Here is a 15,119-nt window from a genome sequence, read left to right as displayed (position 1 = left end):
ACTTTTTCTTGGACTGTAACAGAAAAGGATATTTTGCACGTATCCTGTTAGCCATTGCCAGGAGCGGGGAATATGTTTGATCAGCTCTAGAAGAGGAAACTAAGGGTTGAAAAATTAACTGCCAGTTGTAAATGTGTTAGCTTAGATTAGATAAGGTTAGGGTACAGATATCCTAATGAAATAGCTGTAGTAAGACACAGGCCAACTCTAAACAGGTTAAATTCTAGACTTATGTATTTATGTATTCGGTTGTAAGTATTACTGTGGTCAAGCCAGCTGTTAGAAAGATCTACTAAACTTTTCGTAACCTAAAAACTGTTCTTTATACTAGAATTTAGCCAATAGGAAATGTGACCATATTTGGAGTTCTGATTGAGCTAAACAGAGGGCTATTTCCGTGTTTAAAGTACAAGAGATCAGGATTCTGTAATGAGATTCAGATTGCTTTTTGTTAATCTCCCAGAGAAATTTCTGTGTATTTTAATGGTCTATTAAAACACTTTTTTATTAAATCTGTGGATATTTTTTTCTACTTCCACAAGACGAAACCAGTGATTGATAAATTTATAGAAGTCCATGGAAATTAAGCGCTTTTAAAGAATTCTTCAACAACCTAAAATTTGGGGACATATGACCGGATTATCAATGAGACAAAAGGAGGCTTTTGACACTATTGCACCTAGAAGGCTTATCAATAAACTGCGATCTTTAAGTCTGGATTCCAGTATTGTTGAATGGGTAAGGCAGTGGCTGAGTGACAGGCAACAGAGGGTTGTGGTCAATGGAGTATATTCGAAGCTTGGGCTTGTCACCAGTTGGGTACCTTAGGGATCTGTACTTGGACCCATTCTCTTTAATATTTTTATTAGTGATATTGCAGAAGGTCTTGATGGTAAGGTATGTCTTTTTGCTGATGATACAGAAATATGTAACACCGTTGATGTTCCAGGAGGGATAAGCCAAATGGCAAATGATTTAGGTAAACTAGAAAAATGGTCAGAGTTGTGGCAATTGACATAAGTGCGAGATAATGCATCTTGGATGTAAAAACCCAAGGGCAGAGTACAGAGTATTTTATAGAGTCCTAACCTCAACATATGAGGAAAAGTATTTAGCGGTGATTATTTCTGCGGTCTTAAATGTAAGCAGACAATGTAGTAGAGCAGCGGGAAATGCTAGCAGAATGCTTGGTTGTATAGGGAGAGGTACTAGCAGCATAAAGAGGGAAGTACTCATGACATTGTACAGAACGCTGGTGAAACCTCACTTGGAGTATAGTACACAGTACTGGAGACTGTATCTCCAGAAGGATATTGATACTTTAGAGAGAGTTCAGAGAAGGGATACTAAACTGGTTCATGGATTGCAGGATAAAACGTTCAAGGAACGGCTAAAGGAACTTAACATGTATAGCTTGGAGGAAAGACGAGACAGGGGTGATATGATAGAAACATTTCCACTCAGAACAGGCCTCGCTATAGTCGACCAAAGAAGTTGAGTGAACGTGCTTAGCGTCATATCCAAAGGTTGTCTTTGGGAAATAGACGTATGAGTGCTGACAGCATTGCTGCAGAGATTGAAGAGGTGGGGGGTCAGCCTGCCAGTGCTCAGATCATATGCCAAACACTGCATCAAAATGGTCTGCATGGCTGTCATCCCAGAAGAAAGCCTCTACTAAAGATGATGCACAAGAAAGTCCGCAAACAGTTTGCTGAAGACAAGCAGGTTAAGAACAGATGGTGTCAAGCATGTGTGGCGGCAACCAGGTGAGGAGTACAAGGACAAGTGTGTCTTTCCTACAGTCAAGCATGGTGGTGGGAGTGTCATGGTCTGGCCTGCATGAGTGCTGCCGACACTGGGGAGCTACAGTTCATTGAGGGAACCATGAATGCCAACATGTACTGTGACATACTGAAGCAGGGCATTAACCAATCCCTTCAGAGACTGGGCCGCAGGGCAGTGTTCCTACGACCAATTACGTTGTGTGACATCACAGGAGATGCGGACCCGGAAGAGACTGTATTGAATGGAGAAAGCTGTTTAACTCTGTCCTTAAATGCTTGTATTAGGGTAGTTTTTACTGGCATACCCACCAACTGCAAAGTAAGAGTTTTTAACCTTTATTTGTGAGAAAGATACTATTCAATTAGGGGTTTCTGCCTCTCTCTGTCCTGTATTGCATAGAATCATCTGTTCACTGGGAGCATAACATCCAGATCCTGTCAGCACAGTGTGGGATACTTCCCTCTCCAGTGGAGCTTTTCAAACCCAGAGCCAGGGGTGATGGCTCTGGTCCATGTGAGTTCTCCCCATTACCCGTATTGTCTATTACACTATCCAGATTGTCTGCACTATATTGTGTTTTTTATGTTATCTATAGATCAATGTTGTCATCAGTTCAAGCGCACTTTTTTTGTTGTAACATAACTACAGAGGACAAGAAAAAGACAGAGGTACTGTTTGCAAAGTTTCAAGAGAAAGCTGTTCTATGAGAGGAACCAAGGGGGCAGTGAATCAGTGAATGAACGGGTCACATATTACAGCTACTCGTTAAAGACTGTGCTTTTCATGACTCTACAGATCTGATAAAAGACAGGATGCTAATAGACAGCCAGTATAAAAATGTTCAGGAAAACTGCAAGACGAGGAATTAACCTTTGAAAAAGATGTCAGAATTGCAAGAGCAAATGAGATGTCAAGAGAGGACTTGCAGGTACTGGGAGGGACACAACAGATCAGTGTCATTGAAAAGAAATCTACCAGTAACAAAATAGAACAAAGGGATGTCTGGAGAAAGAATACAAGAGAAAATAGAGTTAGTGACATAGGAACAACCTGTGGATATTGTGGAAACAGAGATACAATATGCCCTGCAAGAGGCAAAACATGCAATAAATGCAGAAAAAAGGGACACTATGCCAGGATGTGTAATAGAAGAACAAGCTCTATGAAGCCACAGCCACGACCAGTATATAGTATAGATGAAAAAACAGAAATAGACTTATATACTTATCAAATTTTAAAAAAGAGCTTCCCACCGAACACCTCCCATGTAGTGTTATGTCTAAACAAGCCAAGAAATACAATATATGTGGGATTCAGCTGATAAATATAGAATAAAATAAAACATAGCATAATACAGTTTATGGAAACATATTCCCTGCTATAGATTGCACTCATAGGATATTGGAGTTATATGCGCTCTATTGGTCCTCCTCCGATGTTTTGGGGGGCTAATATCTCCCTCTTTGGATCAGGTATCACCCAATATCAGGAACCATGCAGGACTCCGACAGGTAGATAAGTAGAAAAAGAGTTTTATTGGTTTAAAAAAGATAATAAAAGAGGATTGGTCTTACGCATTTCGTCCACTAGGGGACTTTCTCAGAGACCAGTATATAATAAAAAACAATAATATTATCAATAATGCTCCCCCAAAAAGGCAGCCTAATTCCACCCTCCCATCAGTCCCCTTAAATAGGGGTAGTCCCTTTAGTTTATTGGTGATTCCAGTGGGTGTTTTCTTTGTCCATCTTCTCATTGGTAATTTCCTGATCCCTGTCATCTGTTCTTCATTCGGTGACAATTGATGTTGTGATTCTAGCTGATCGATATTTTGAGAACGGCGAAACCGGAAGTGATGTATCTCATCCACTTCTGTGCGTTCCAACTTAAGATATCCCACAAATTATTTAAAACAAAAAGAAGACCCCTTCCAAATAATAATTATTTGTGAGATATCTTAATGATATCCAATGTCACTTAAAATTCACACCAGTTTGGAATAAAACTACTATGCATTTTTTAGATGTGACATTAAGGTGTAAGGATGATCACATAGAATCAAAATGCTTTTTTAAACCCACTGACGGCAATGAGTATGTTCATAATAAAAGTTGCCATCATAGGACATGGCTAAAAGGAATTGCTAAAAGCCAATTCATGCATGTGAAACACAATTGTTCCCACCCCTAGGACTTTGAACTCCAATCAGCACATATTAAGAATAAATTGATTAACAAGGGACATAATAAAAATAGTTTAGAGAAAAGAATTAGGGTTAAAAGAAGATGGAAAGGAGTGAGTTGTTAATGGATAAACCAAAAACAAAAGATTCCGGTGATTTTTTTAAATATGCATTTACCACTAGAGATGAGCGGTTTTGGACTTGTGTGCCCTTAGAAGCCATCACAGCCATGCCTATTAATGGCATGGCTGTGATTGGCCAGTGCAGCATGTGACCCAGCCTCTATATAAGCTGGAGTCACATGAGCTCTTATTAGTGTAGGGAGAGGATGCTGCAGCTGTGAGGGACAGATTAGGAAAGAATTCTAGTGTTGAATCTGCAAACTACAGTGATTATTTTTGTGGGTGCTATACTACATTTTTGTACCCTGCCCTGAGCCCAGTGCCACAGAGAAATAAGCAATCAGTCTGTTTGTAAGGTGGGCACTTGCAACTGTATGTGTGCCAGGCACATTACTTTTATCCTGTTCTGGAAGCTCAGTGGGCAAGTGGACAGTATTTTAAAATTAGAATTAAAAGCAAAGTGTCAGTGCTATATATAAAAGATTTGCATTTAAGCAGTCTATAAAGGTTTGCAAAACAACCACTTTTGGCAGGTAAATGGTGTAAATATAAGTATAAACCACCTATTTAACCTCAATAAGTGGAATCTCTATACACAACATAAAATACATTTTGAAACTTGCAAAAAGAGTCCAAAAAGTTCTGGGTTGGAGTCTTTGGAGGGTTAATCTTTTGTTGCAGTGGTGGAAATACCATCCGTAGATACACTGAAGCTTTTGTGTAGATTTTACCTTAAAAGGACACAAAAAAGACTTTGCATAGTGTAAAACCGCTTTAATCATAAATAGATTCCCTTTCCCCCAGATATGGACTCTTACATTGTCTAGTGGTGATACTTGTCTCCAAGATATCACAATTAAGCATTTACAGGATCAGAGGGCTGAATAGCCGTTTTACCGTCCACTGACTGCTGGTCCACATAACCACTGATACGTGGACCATGAAGCACTGGCAGGGATGCTATATCTCCCTAACACACTGGGCAAATGTAGTGGCGGCTGGGCCTGAGACGATTAGCAGTTTGGCGCATGTCCTTCCGCCACTGAGGATTGCAGGGCATTTCTCTTTGCCTCTTGTTGCCTCCTCCTACTCCGCTTCCTCCTCATCTACCACCTCCTCATCCGGTCAGCGTAACACCTTCACCACCAACTTCAGTGCAGCCAGGGGGAAACAACAGCAGGCTGTTTTAAAACTCATATTTTTGGAGGAAAAACCCCACACCGCGCAGGAGCTGTGGACGGGCATGGAACAACAGACCGATGAGTGGTTGTTGCCACTGAGCCTCAAGCACGGCCTGGTGGTATGTGATAATGGGCGAAATCTCGTAGCAGCTCTGGGCCTAGCTGGTTTGACGCACATCCCTTGCCTGGTGCATGTGCTGAGTTTGGTGGTGCAGATATTCCTGAAAAACTACCCAGATATATCAGAGCTGCTGCAGAAAATGCGGGCCATCTGTACGCGCTTTCGGTGTTCTCACCCTGCTGCTGCTCGCCTGTCTGCGCTGCACACACGGGTCAGTCGCTCTGCGGAACAGCACCACTTCACCACCAATGAGTGGGCCTCCATGTGAGACCTGTGTGCCGTGTTGCACTGTTTCAAGTACTCCACCAACATGGCCAGTGCCGCTGACGCCGTCCTCAGCCTTACTATCCCGCTTCTATGTCTCCTTGAAAAAACGCTTCAGATGATGGAAGAGCATGTGGCACAGGAGGAAGAGGAGGAGGAAGAGGGGCCATTTCCACGGTTATCTGGCCAGTCATTCACAAGTGGCTTGGAGGGTGGGTTCCTGCACCAGCATAGGCAAGGTTCACAATTGTCCAGCCAGGGCACAGTTCTGGAGGATGAGGAGGATGATGTGTTCACAGCAGGGTGGCACCCAACACAACTCGTGGGCATCACTGGAGCGATGCTGGGGGGATATGAAGGACACATACGATATACCTCCCACATAGGACAGCTTGTCCTTGCCTCTGGGCAGCCTGGCACACATGAGCGACTACATGCTGCAGTGCCTGCGCAATGACTGCTGAGTTGCCCACATTCTAACTTGTGCTGATTACTGGGTGGCCACCCTGCTGGATCCCTGTTAGAAGGACAACGTGCCGTCCTTAATTCCCTCACTGCAGCGTGATCGAAAGATGCACGACTACAAGTGCACTCTGGTAGACTCGCTGCTGAGGGCATTCCCAACTGACACTGGGGGCTCAGTGGAAGCACAAGGCGAAGGCAGAAGAGGAGGAAGAGGTTGCCAATGCAGCTGGGGCGCCGCCAGCACCTCAGAAGGCAGGGTTAGCATGGCTGAAATGTGGAAAAGCTTTGTCAGCACACCACAACAACCAGCACCACCAGCTGATATGGAATGTCTTAGCATTAGGCAGCATTTCAGCAACTTGGTGGAACAGTACGTGTGCACACGCCTACACGTACTGACTGATGGGTCTGCCCCATTCAACTTTTGGGTCTCCAAATTGGGCACATGGTCTGAGCTTGCCAATTATGCCTTGGAGGTGCTGGCCTGCCCTGCAGCCAGTGTATTGTTTGAACGTGTGTTTAGCACGGCAGGGAGCGTTATCACAGACAAGCTCACGTTTATTAAAATGAACTAGGCATGGATCCCATCAGACTTGTCTGTACCTTGTGCAGAATAGACATTTATACCGGCCTCACCCGACCTTTGTTATACTCAAGTGCACTTATTCTTTGTTTTCTTTTTTTATATGTCCCAATATTTTGGGGGCTACCCCAATTAAAAAAACAAACAAAAAAAAAACAACAAAACAAACAAATAAAAAACAGTGTTGGCTACCTCCTCCTCCTCCACCGCTGCTTCCACCTACACTGCCACGGTCACCGCCTCCTCAACCTCCTACTCCACATCCACCTCCTCCTCCTAGTTCAAGATTATTATTTTTAATTTTTATGTATTTTATGTTATTTATTTAGTTATTTCCCTATACACATTTGTTTGCAGGGCACTTGTCCTACTCTTACCCCCATTTTACTTCCTTTTGCAGCCCTCTAGCCCTTTCAAGGACTTTTTTAGAGCCATTTTAGTATCCAAATGTTCAGGTCCCCATTGACTTCAATGGGGTTTGGGTTAGAGGTCAAGTTCAGGTCAAGTTCGAGTACAAATTCAAACTTGTTACCGTTGTACGGCCGAACCCGGCGAACCCGAACATCCAGGTGTCCGCTCATCTCTATTTACCACACAATATAATTTAAACCATCAACGTATTAAAAAGGGTCTACAAAAACATTGGTCTGTGTTACTTGAAGACCCAATATTGGGAAGCTCCCTACCAAAACATCCCACTTTAATATATAGAAAAAATCGGAATTTAAAATATCTACTAGCTCCCAGTTATGCTTTAAAATTTAAAACCATTAGGGAAATAGAAATATCAAAAGGATTTAGGGGCTGTAATAGTTGGAAGGCCTGCTCAACGGTTAATTTTGTTAAAATTTTTGTAGTTTCGTCACTGGGGAGTCTTTTTGTATTAAAGCAGAGATTGGATGCAGCACGGACTTTGTGGTTTATTTACTGCAGTGTCCATGTGGCAAACAATATGTTGGCCGTACTAAGAGAAATTAAAAAATTCATATTTTGGAGCATATAAACAACATCAAAAGAAGTCTCTTGTCACATTTGGTCCCCGTACACTGTAATTCATGTCCCCTTTTTCCCTTCAAAAACGTTAAAGTTATTTGAATAGAGAGGGTTTTACCCCATTGGAGATGAGGGAATAGAGTCCAGAGATTGTCCCAAAGAGAGACCTTTTGGATTCACAAATTATGCACTTTGGAACCATGGGGACTGAACGTTGACATTGACTTGGTTTGTTTCCTATAAATGATGAATATTCATGTCGGTTGAGATGACTACTCTCTCTTCCTTTTCAATTCGATTTATTCCATTTTAATATTTACCTTTAGCGTTTATCTTTTATCTTTTATTTTTATATTTGTCAGCTTTTTATATATGTAATTTTTGGATCTACTGGTAGAGAAAACAAACGTACAGGCTTTGATAGGTATGAAACCTTTTTAAGTTAACAAAATAAAAATACTAGACCAAAGAGTCTTTGAAATAAACAAAAATCATGGAGTCATTGGGAAAAAAGGGATATATGTGGCGATGTATAGAGATGTCCCGAATAGTTCGCTGGCGAATAGTTCCTGGCGAACATAGCTTGTTCACGGGGTCCGCCCCCTATTTGTCATCATTGAGTAAACTTTGACCCTGTACCTCACAGTCAGCAGACACATTCCAGCCAATCAGCAGCAGACCCTCCCTCCCAGACCCTCCCACCTCCTAGACAGCATACAATTTAGATTTAATTATGAAGCTGCATTCTTTTTTATTTTTATTTTTATTATTATTTTTTTTAGACAGTGTTATATTTGAGCATGCTAGGCTGAACGTGCGTATATCATGGCTAGTTGCACTTAGGGTATGAGTATATAGCAGTACATTGTTGTGAAAGATGGCTGTCATGTTTAGGGTGTAGCTTGCACGTTCTCAACTGTGTATTTATATCAGCAGCTCCACCACTAGTTATAAATCAAGTGTGAGTCGCCCCATGAGATGAGACTAGTGAATAATATAATACATGAACGGTTAAGGTAAAGGCATGTAAGGAACTACGACAATAAACTCTTTAGGAGGTGAAATAATGACATGTTTAAACGCTTGCTACTTTACGATTAGTTAATGTGCAGAGAGCAGTTCATGTGATCAAAGGCATGGTGTGGAGGATCGGCTATAGTGGGACATGCTTGGCAGGCTGCTGTTTACTGCTTGTGCTCATCCGATCCCTTCTGGGCGCCAGGTGCAGACCCTGGGAGTCCCTGATACCTGGAACAACAAAGGCAAGTCTCTGGCTGAGTGCTGGGTTCGCGGCTTGAGGTGGTCGAAGCTTGTTTTGTCGAGTGGTCGGATCTGTCCCGGTGGTGCTTCACGTCCGGTGCGGGATTGTAGTGGCTTAAGGTGGAGGTGAGTGGAGGCGAGTTGACTGGCTAACACAGGACACCCAATCTTCTTCAGCTTCTGCTCGGAACCTTGACGCACCATCCTCCTCCAGCTTAGCTTCGGGCACCTCTCAAGTTACCACTCGCCCGCCTGCCGCCACCACCAACACTAGCACCACAGCCACTTCACTTGATCTGTCAGAGGAGTTATTTACACATCTGTTGGAAGAAATGAGTGCTGGGCAACCATTATTGCCAGAGGATGTAGATAACAGGGATATGTCTCAGTCAGGCAGCATTACACACATGGACGTACGGTGTGATGATTATGATGTTGTACCCGCTGCTGCTTCCTTTGCTGAGTTGTCAGATACAAGTGAAGCGGTTGATGATGACGATGCGTCCGTGGATGTCACGTGGGTGCCCGCTAGAAGAGAAGAAGAACAGGGGGAAAGTTCAGATGGAGGGGGGGAGAGAGAGAGGAGGAGACGAGTTGGAAGCAGGGGGAGGTTGTCGCAAGGAGCTAGTGGCACAGTCAGACAGCATGCATCAGCACCAAGGGTCAGCCAGACTGCACGCCAATCAACGCATGCTGTTGCCACCACCAGAATGCCGTCATTGCAGAGCTCAGCAGTGTGGCATTTTTTTTGTGTGTCTGCCTCTGACAACAGTTTGCGGTGTTTGCGGTGCGTTAAACGAGGAGTTTGGTCTGTCACTGTGAAGTGGGCGTAACCCTTACACTACCTGATCGATACAACATCATACCTGATGTTTTAAAGCACGTTATTCCAAACAATTTAGGAATGTTAGGTGATTTATGCCCTTTATGGATTAAAATCAGACTCTGCATCAACTATGTAATTTTCCTTGGGAGTTTTGCCATGGATCTCCCTCCGGCATGCCACAGTCCAGGTTTTAGTCCCCTTGAAACAACTTTTCCATCACTATTGTGGCCAGAAAGAGTCCCTGTGGGTTTTAAAATCCGCCTGCCCATTGAAGTCTATGGCGGTTCGCCCGGTTCGCCCGTTCGCGAACATTTGCGGAAGTTCGCGTTCGCCGTTCGCAAACTGAAAATTTTATGTTCGCGACATCACTACTGATCATGCAAAAATTTGTATTTTATTGAAGGATAGTGGGCATATAAAGCCATTTATTATCACATAGTTGTTTGGTTACTTTTTAAATCATAATGATAACAGAAATCACCCAAATGGCCCTGATCAAAAGTTTACATATCCTTGAATGTTTGACCATGTTACAGACACATAGGATGACAAACGCAGGTTAGAATGACAATTAAAGGTTAATTTCCCACACCTGAGGCTTTTTAAATTGCAATTAGTGTCTGTGTATGAATATTCAATAAGTTTGTTAGTTGTCACGTGAATGCACTGAGCAGGCTAGATACTGAGCCATGGGGAGCAGAAAAGAACTGTCAAAAGACCTGCGTAACAAGGTAATGGAACTTTATAAAGAAGGAAAAGGATATAAATAGATATCCAAAGCCTTGAAAATGCCAGTCAGTACTGTTCAATCACCTATTGAGAAGTGGAAAATGTGGGGATCTATTGATACGAACAAAAATGTTATGTTCACGACATCTCTAGCGATGTATATATATATATATATTTGTTTATGATCAACTTTATATTTTTGTAACAGATCACCTGGCACCACGACTGGGTACCTCCGTTGAAGGATGCTCCTAGCGCTTCCTGAGGGCTCCAAGCACTCCAGCCAACACCATAACCACCGTGGACTCCTTCAGAGAGCAGGACAGGAACAAGCTCTTACAAGAGCTTATCAGTGAATATAGCAAGAGAGTATGCAGAGCATAGCAATCCCTTGTAGCAGATTCCCCCAATAAGAGACGGCACTCCAAATTGAGGGTGAAGTAGAACTGACTGTACTGGCACATACAGCCTCTTTTATTCACAATCCACAAACATAGTACTGCCCACAGGGTTTTGAAATACAACCAATCAATCCGTACAATACACACATACACTCCCACACAAAATCATCCCCTCTGCCTGTGATATGATTACTGAACACAATGGGTAATATAATTATCACAGGCAGAGAAATACAGTTTTATAAAACATATCACAGGGACCCCAAAACATGCAATAATAATCTGGGTGAACCACATATCCAAAATTCAACCAGATCCGTTCAGTAGTTTGGAAGATACAGTTTAATGCAGATTCCGCAGAACATATAAAGGGCTATATGAAAAATAATTACTGTATATTGTGTCCCCTGTTGTATAGTTTAAAACTACTGCACAATGTTTTTGTGCACCAAATACCGGCGAGATGGCACCGTGTAGAAAAGTCCAAACAGTGTCTGTGAGTTAAAATGGCCGCCATCCATTGTTCTCACCATGTGCTTCATCCATTGTTCTCACCATGTGCCTCTGATACATGAAATGGTGGCCACCTAGTAACCCCATAGTATGTCCCCAGATGGTTCTTAAAGGGCCAGCAGCAGCATAAGAAAATACAATATGCCCAAATCAGTTCCTAGAAGGGCAATACATCCCAGGGCCATAGTCGCAGGGCAGGAGGCTGGCAAACAGCCCCCTCCAAAAACCAGTGGCGAGGTCACTTTCAACACAATGTTTGTATGAGAATTTATCTGTGTTTGTAGCATTATCAAAATATTTAATACTCAAATATAGTGTGTGTATGATAGACTTAAAAGACAACAATGATGCACTATGGAGAAATTAGTGTAAACATAGACCGTCCATATGATAAGCTTAAAAAGGATTAATAAAGATGCACCACAGAGACACTAATGTGCATATTGTAACCTAGCTATATAACATTTGTTATAATTGTACAGTCAATTTTGTTTTATTTGGAACATAAATAAGATCTGATGATGCCTTTTATTTAAATATAATCTTCCAGTTAACGCAATGTTATTTTTTTTAGTATCTTGAAAGCCAATTCCCTTGGACAACACCAGGGGGAGAACGACTCATCTTTTAACATCACAATGGAACACAAGCTGGAATGCACGGAAGTGGGTGAGATAAATCACTTCCGGTTTCGCCATTCTCAAAATATGGATCAGCTGGAATCACAACATCAGTTGTCACCGAATGATGAACAGATGAAAGGAATCAGAAAATCACCAATGAGAAGATGGACAAGGAAAACACCCACTGGAATCACCCATGAACTAACGGGACTAGCCCTATTTCAGGGGTCTGGTGGGAGGGTGGAATTATGCTGCTTTTTTTGGGGGAGCAATACTGATAATATTATTGTTTTTTATTATATACTGGTCTCTGAGGAAGTCCCGTAGTGGACGAAACGCTTAAGACCAATCCTCTTTTATTATCTTTTTTTAAACCAATAAACCTCTTTTTCTACTTATCTACCTGTCGAAGTCCTGCATGGTTCCTGATATTAGGTGATACCTGATCCAAAGAGGGAGATATTAGCCCCCCAAAACATCTGGGGAGGCACCATTAGAGCGCATATAACTCCAATATCCTATGAGTGCAATCTATAGCACGGAATATTATGTTGCCATAAACTGTATTATGCTATGTTTTATTTTACAACAAAATAAGTGCACAATGTGGGGGTGGTTAGGAACTAATGCTCAAACACCTAAAAAGTGGTATCCCCTACACCACTTAAAGACACATAGCATACATACATTAAAAGGTGGAGCTCCTAAGTAGTCAATGCAGACAATATTCTGAAAAATAAAATAATGCAGCAAAATAGTGTAACACAGTACATAAAAGTTCTAATATAAAAATATAATAGTATCCCTCGCAAGCCTGGAGTCATACCGTCATATGACTCAGGTGGTATGCGCCTCTGGACCATTCAAGGTTGTCCAAAACCCTTCTGTGTAAGGTGCTTTCTTTAAAGTGCTGTGATGCTTCCTTCAAAGTGCTTTGGGTTCTCCCTTTCCCTTTTTGGCCGGTTTCAAATAATAGATACACCAGGTCCAGGGTAGTAAATCCAATAAAATGCTTTATTCATTTAAAAATCGAAAAGTATAAAATAAATAAATACATCTGTACCAGATAAGTGCCTGGATAGACTAAATAGTCAATAGCAAATGTCCAAAACGCGTTTCGCCTTGTTCCTCCTCCTCTTCGGGAAGTCATATTGCCTTTTATACGGTGCCCTTTTTTGATTTTGGTTTTTTGAAATGTTTATGTTGCCCGTTTTATAGTCGTTCGTATCTCTCAAATATTTACTCCTTTTTATTTCGATTACTTCCTTCTCAATTTTTTCTACTTAAGTTTTTATGTCTCTCATTATTTGGCTATATATTTTAGGGTTGGTAGTTTCACTTATTTTTTCCTTCCAAGTTATAATTTCTTTATCTATTTGTGACAGGGTCTCTTCTCGTCTAGAGACGATATACCCCATAGTGCTGAAGAAAAAACCCTCCAGCATTTTATTCCATCCTGTCATAAAGCCTTCGTCTTCTCTGTCAAAAGAGGGATTTTTTTGGAATCTTAGACCTCTCGGTCTGATCCTCTCTCTCACATATTTTTTCAAGGTGGCTACTTCCCACTTAATTTTCATTTCTCGTATGCGGGTTTTTTCTAGATTATATTTACATTTTTCTGAATCTACATATGGAGTTTCATTAGGCAAATTTTCTATTGAAGCAAACATTTGATCTATATTATTGGTAGAATATTCCCTATATTCGTTTAAAGCCATATTATGGTGCTTCTTTACACCACCACTTTGTGCTAGGGGTTAAATAGTACAAACAAGGGGGGGGGGCGGGGCCTGACCGCTGAAGGGAGCAGACGCATGTCGCTGTAGCTCCCGGGTTTCAACTAACCTTCAGCCGATTCTCGTTAACCGGAGGCAGCAAACCGATGACCCGCTGCTCCCAAGCGATAGAGGACATCGGGCCCGACATGGTGACACCACGCAAGTGGCCCTGTGTTCCGGACCCGACCCACGCAGGTTTGCGGCCTACAAGCATGGTGGTGGTGGGAGAGACGGCCGCTCTCCCACTGCAGACAAACACGGCAAAGCAAAGCTGGACACCCCGTTCCCCCCCCTATGGACCGGCGGGGGTTATCCCGGTCCCCACCGAAGCGACACACATGGCTAAACGGATGGTATCTGCCCACACGGGCTTGGGCCCTGGGCCTAGCGCTACTGCAGAAGCCTCTTGCCCTACAGAACCTACACCCGTACAAGCCACAAGCCTGGATCTAATCTTCCAACAATTCATAGAAAAGCTGGACAGACTCTTTGCAACACCCCGCGTGCAATACGGAGGCACAGCATGTGGACCGGGGAAACGGAGGCGGACCGGGCCTACTAAGGGCACTACAGACCCTTTAATGCTAAAGTTGAGCACTGACTGCCCACCCGGGCCGGGGGTCACCAGGAGGATAACTCCACAGCATCTGCCACATCGCCGGAAGCCTAACCGCCGCTGGCGGCGACGAAACACCAGGGCTCTCCGAAGCGCCCTCACAGGGAAGAACTGGGCCTCTTGTAGCACCCGAGTTCATGGAGCAAAGATGCAGACCCCACACGGAGCCTGGGGCCACGGGGAGACCCGGCCACCCTCGCGCACCTCCCACACTCGACGACCACAGCCCCTCACCGGCAGCAGACAAGGACTAAGCTTCCTTCCAAGATCTGTCGGAAAGGACGACTCACAGAGGCAACGATCCGACCACGATGTTTGGCCCGTCCATCCAGCACTCAGAGCCGGCATAGGCTAAGCTCAATGGACTGCATGTACGTTACTCCTGCAGTCCTCACTGCGGAGGCAAGACCGGACCCCACCGTGCAAATTATCATTTGACAAATTGTGAGCAATGTAGTACCTAAGCAATATGTACTGGCCTTTTCTTGTATAACGCTAATAGACTCTCACTGTCCATACCACTGAAAGGTTTTACGCTCCCGTCCACTAGAAAATGTTATCTACCCAGACTATCAGCTAGGACAGGTGATGTACGTAACATATGCCCTGACCGTTAGACACTAGGCATGATTATAGCAATGTTTGAAGCACAACTTGTTTTAGCTAAATTTTTTATG

This window comes from Pelobates fuscus, chromosome 6, assembly GCF_036172605.1.
Source record: "Pelobates fuscus isolate aPelFus1 chromosome 6, aPelFus1.pri, whole genome shotgun sequence".
NCBI lineage: Eukaryota > Metazoa > Chordata > Amphibia > Anura > Pelobatidae > Pelobates > Pelobates fuscus.
The sequence above is the reverse complement of the archived record's forward strand: the minus strand, read 5'-3'. Positions refer to the sequence as shown.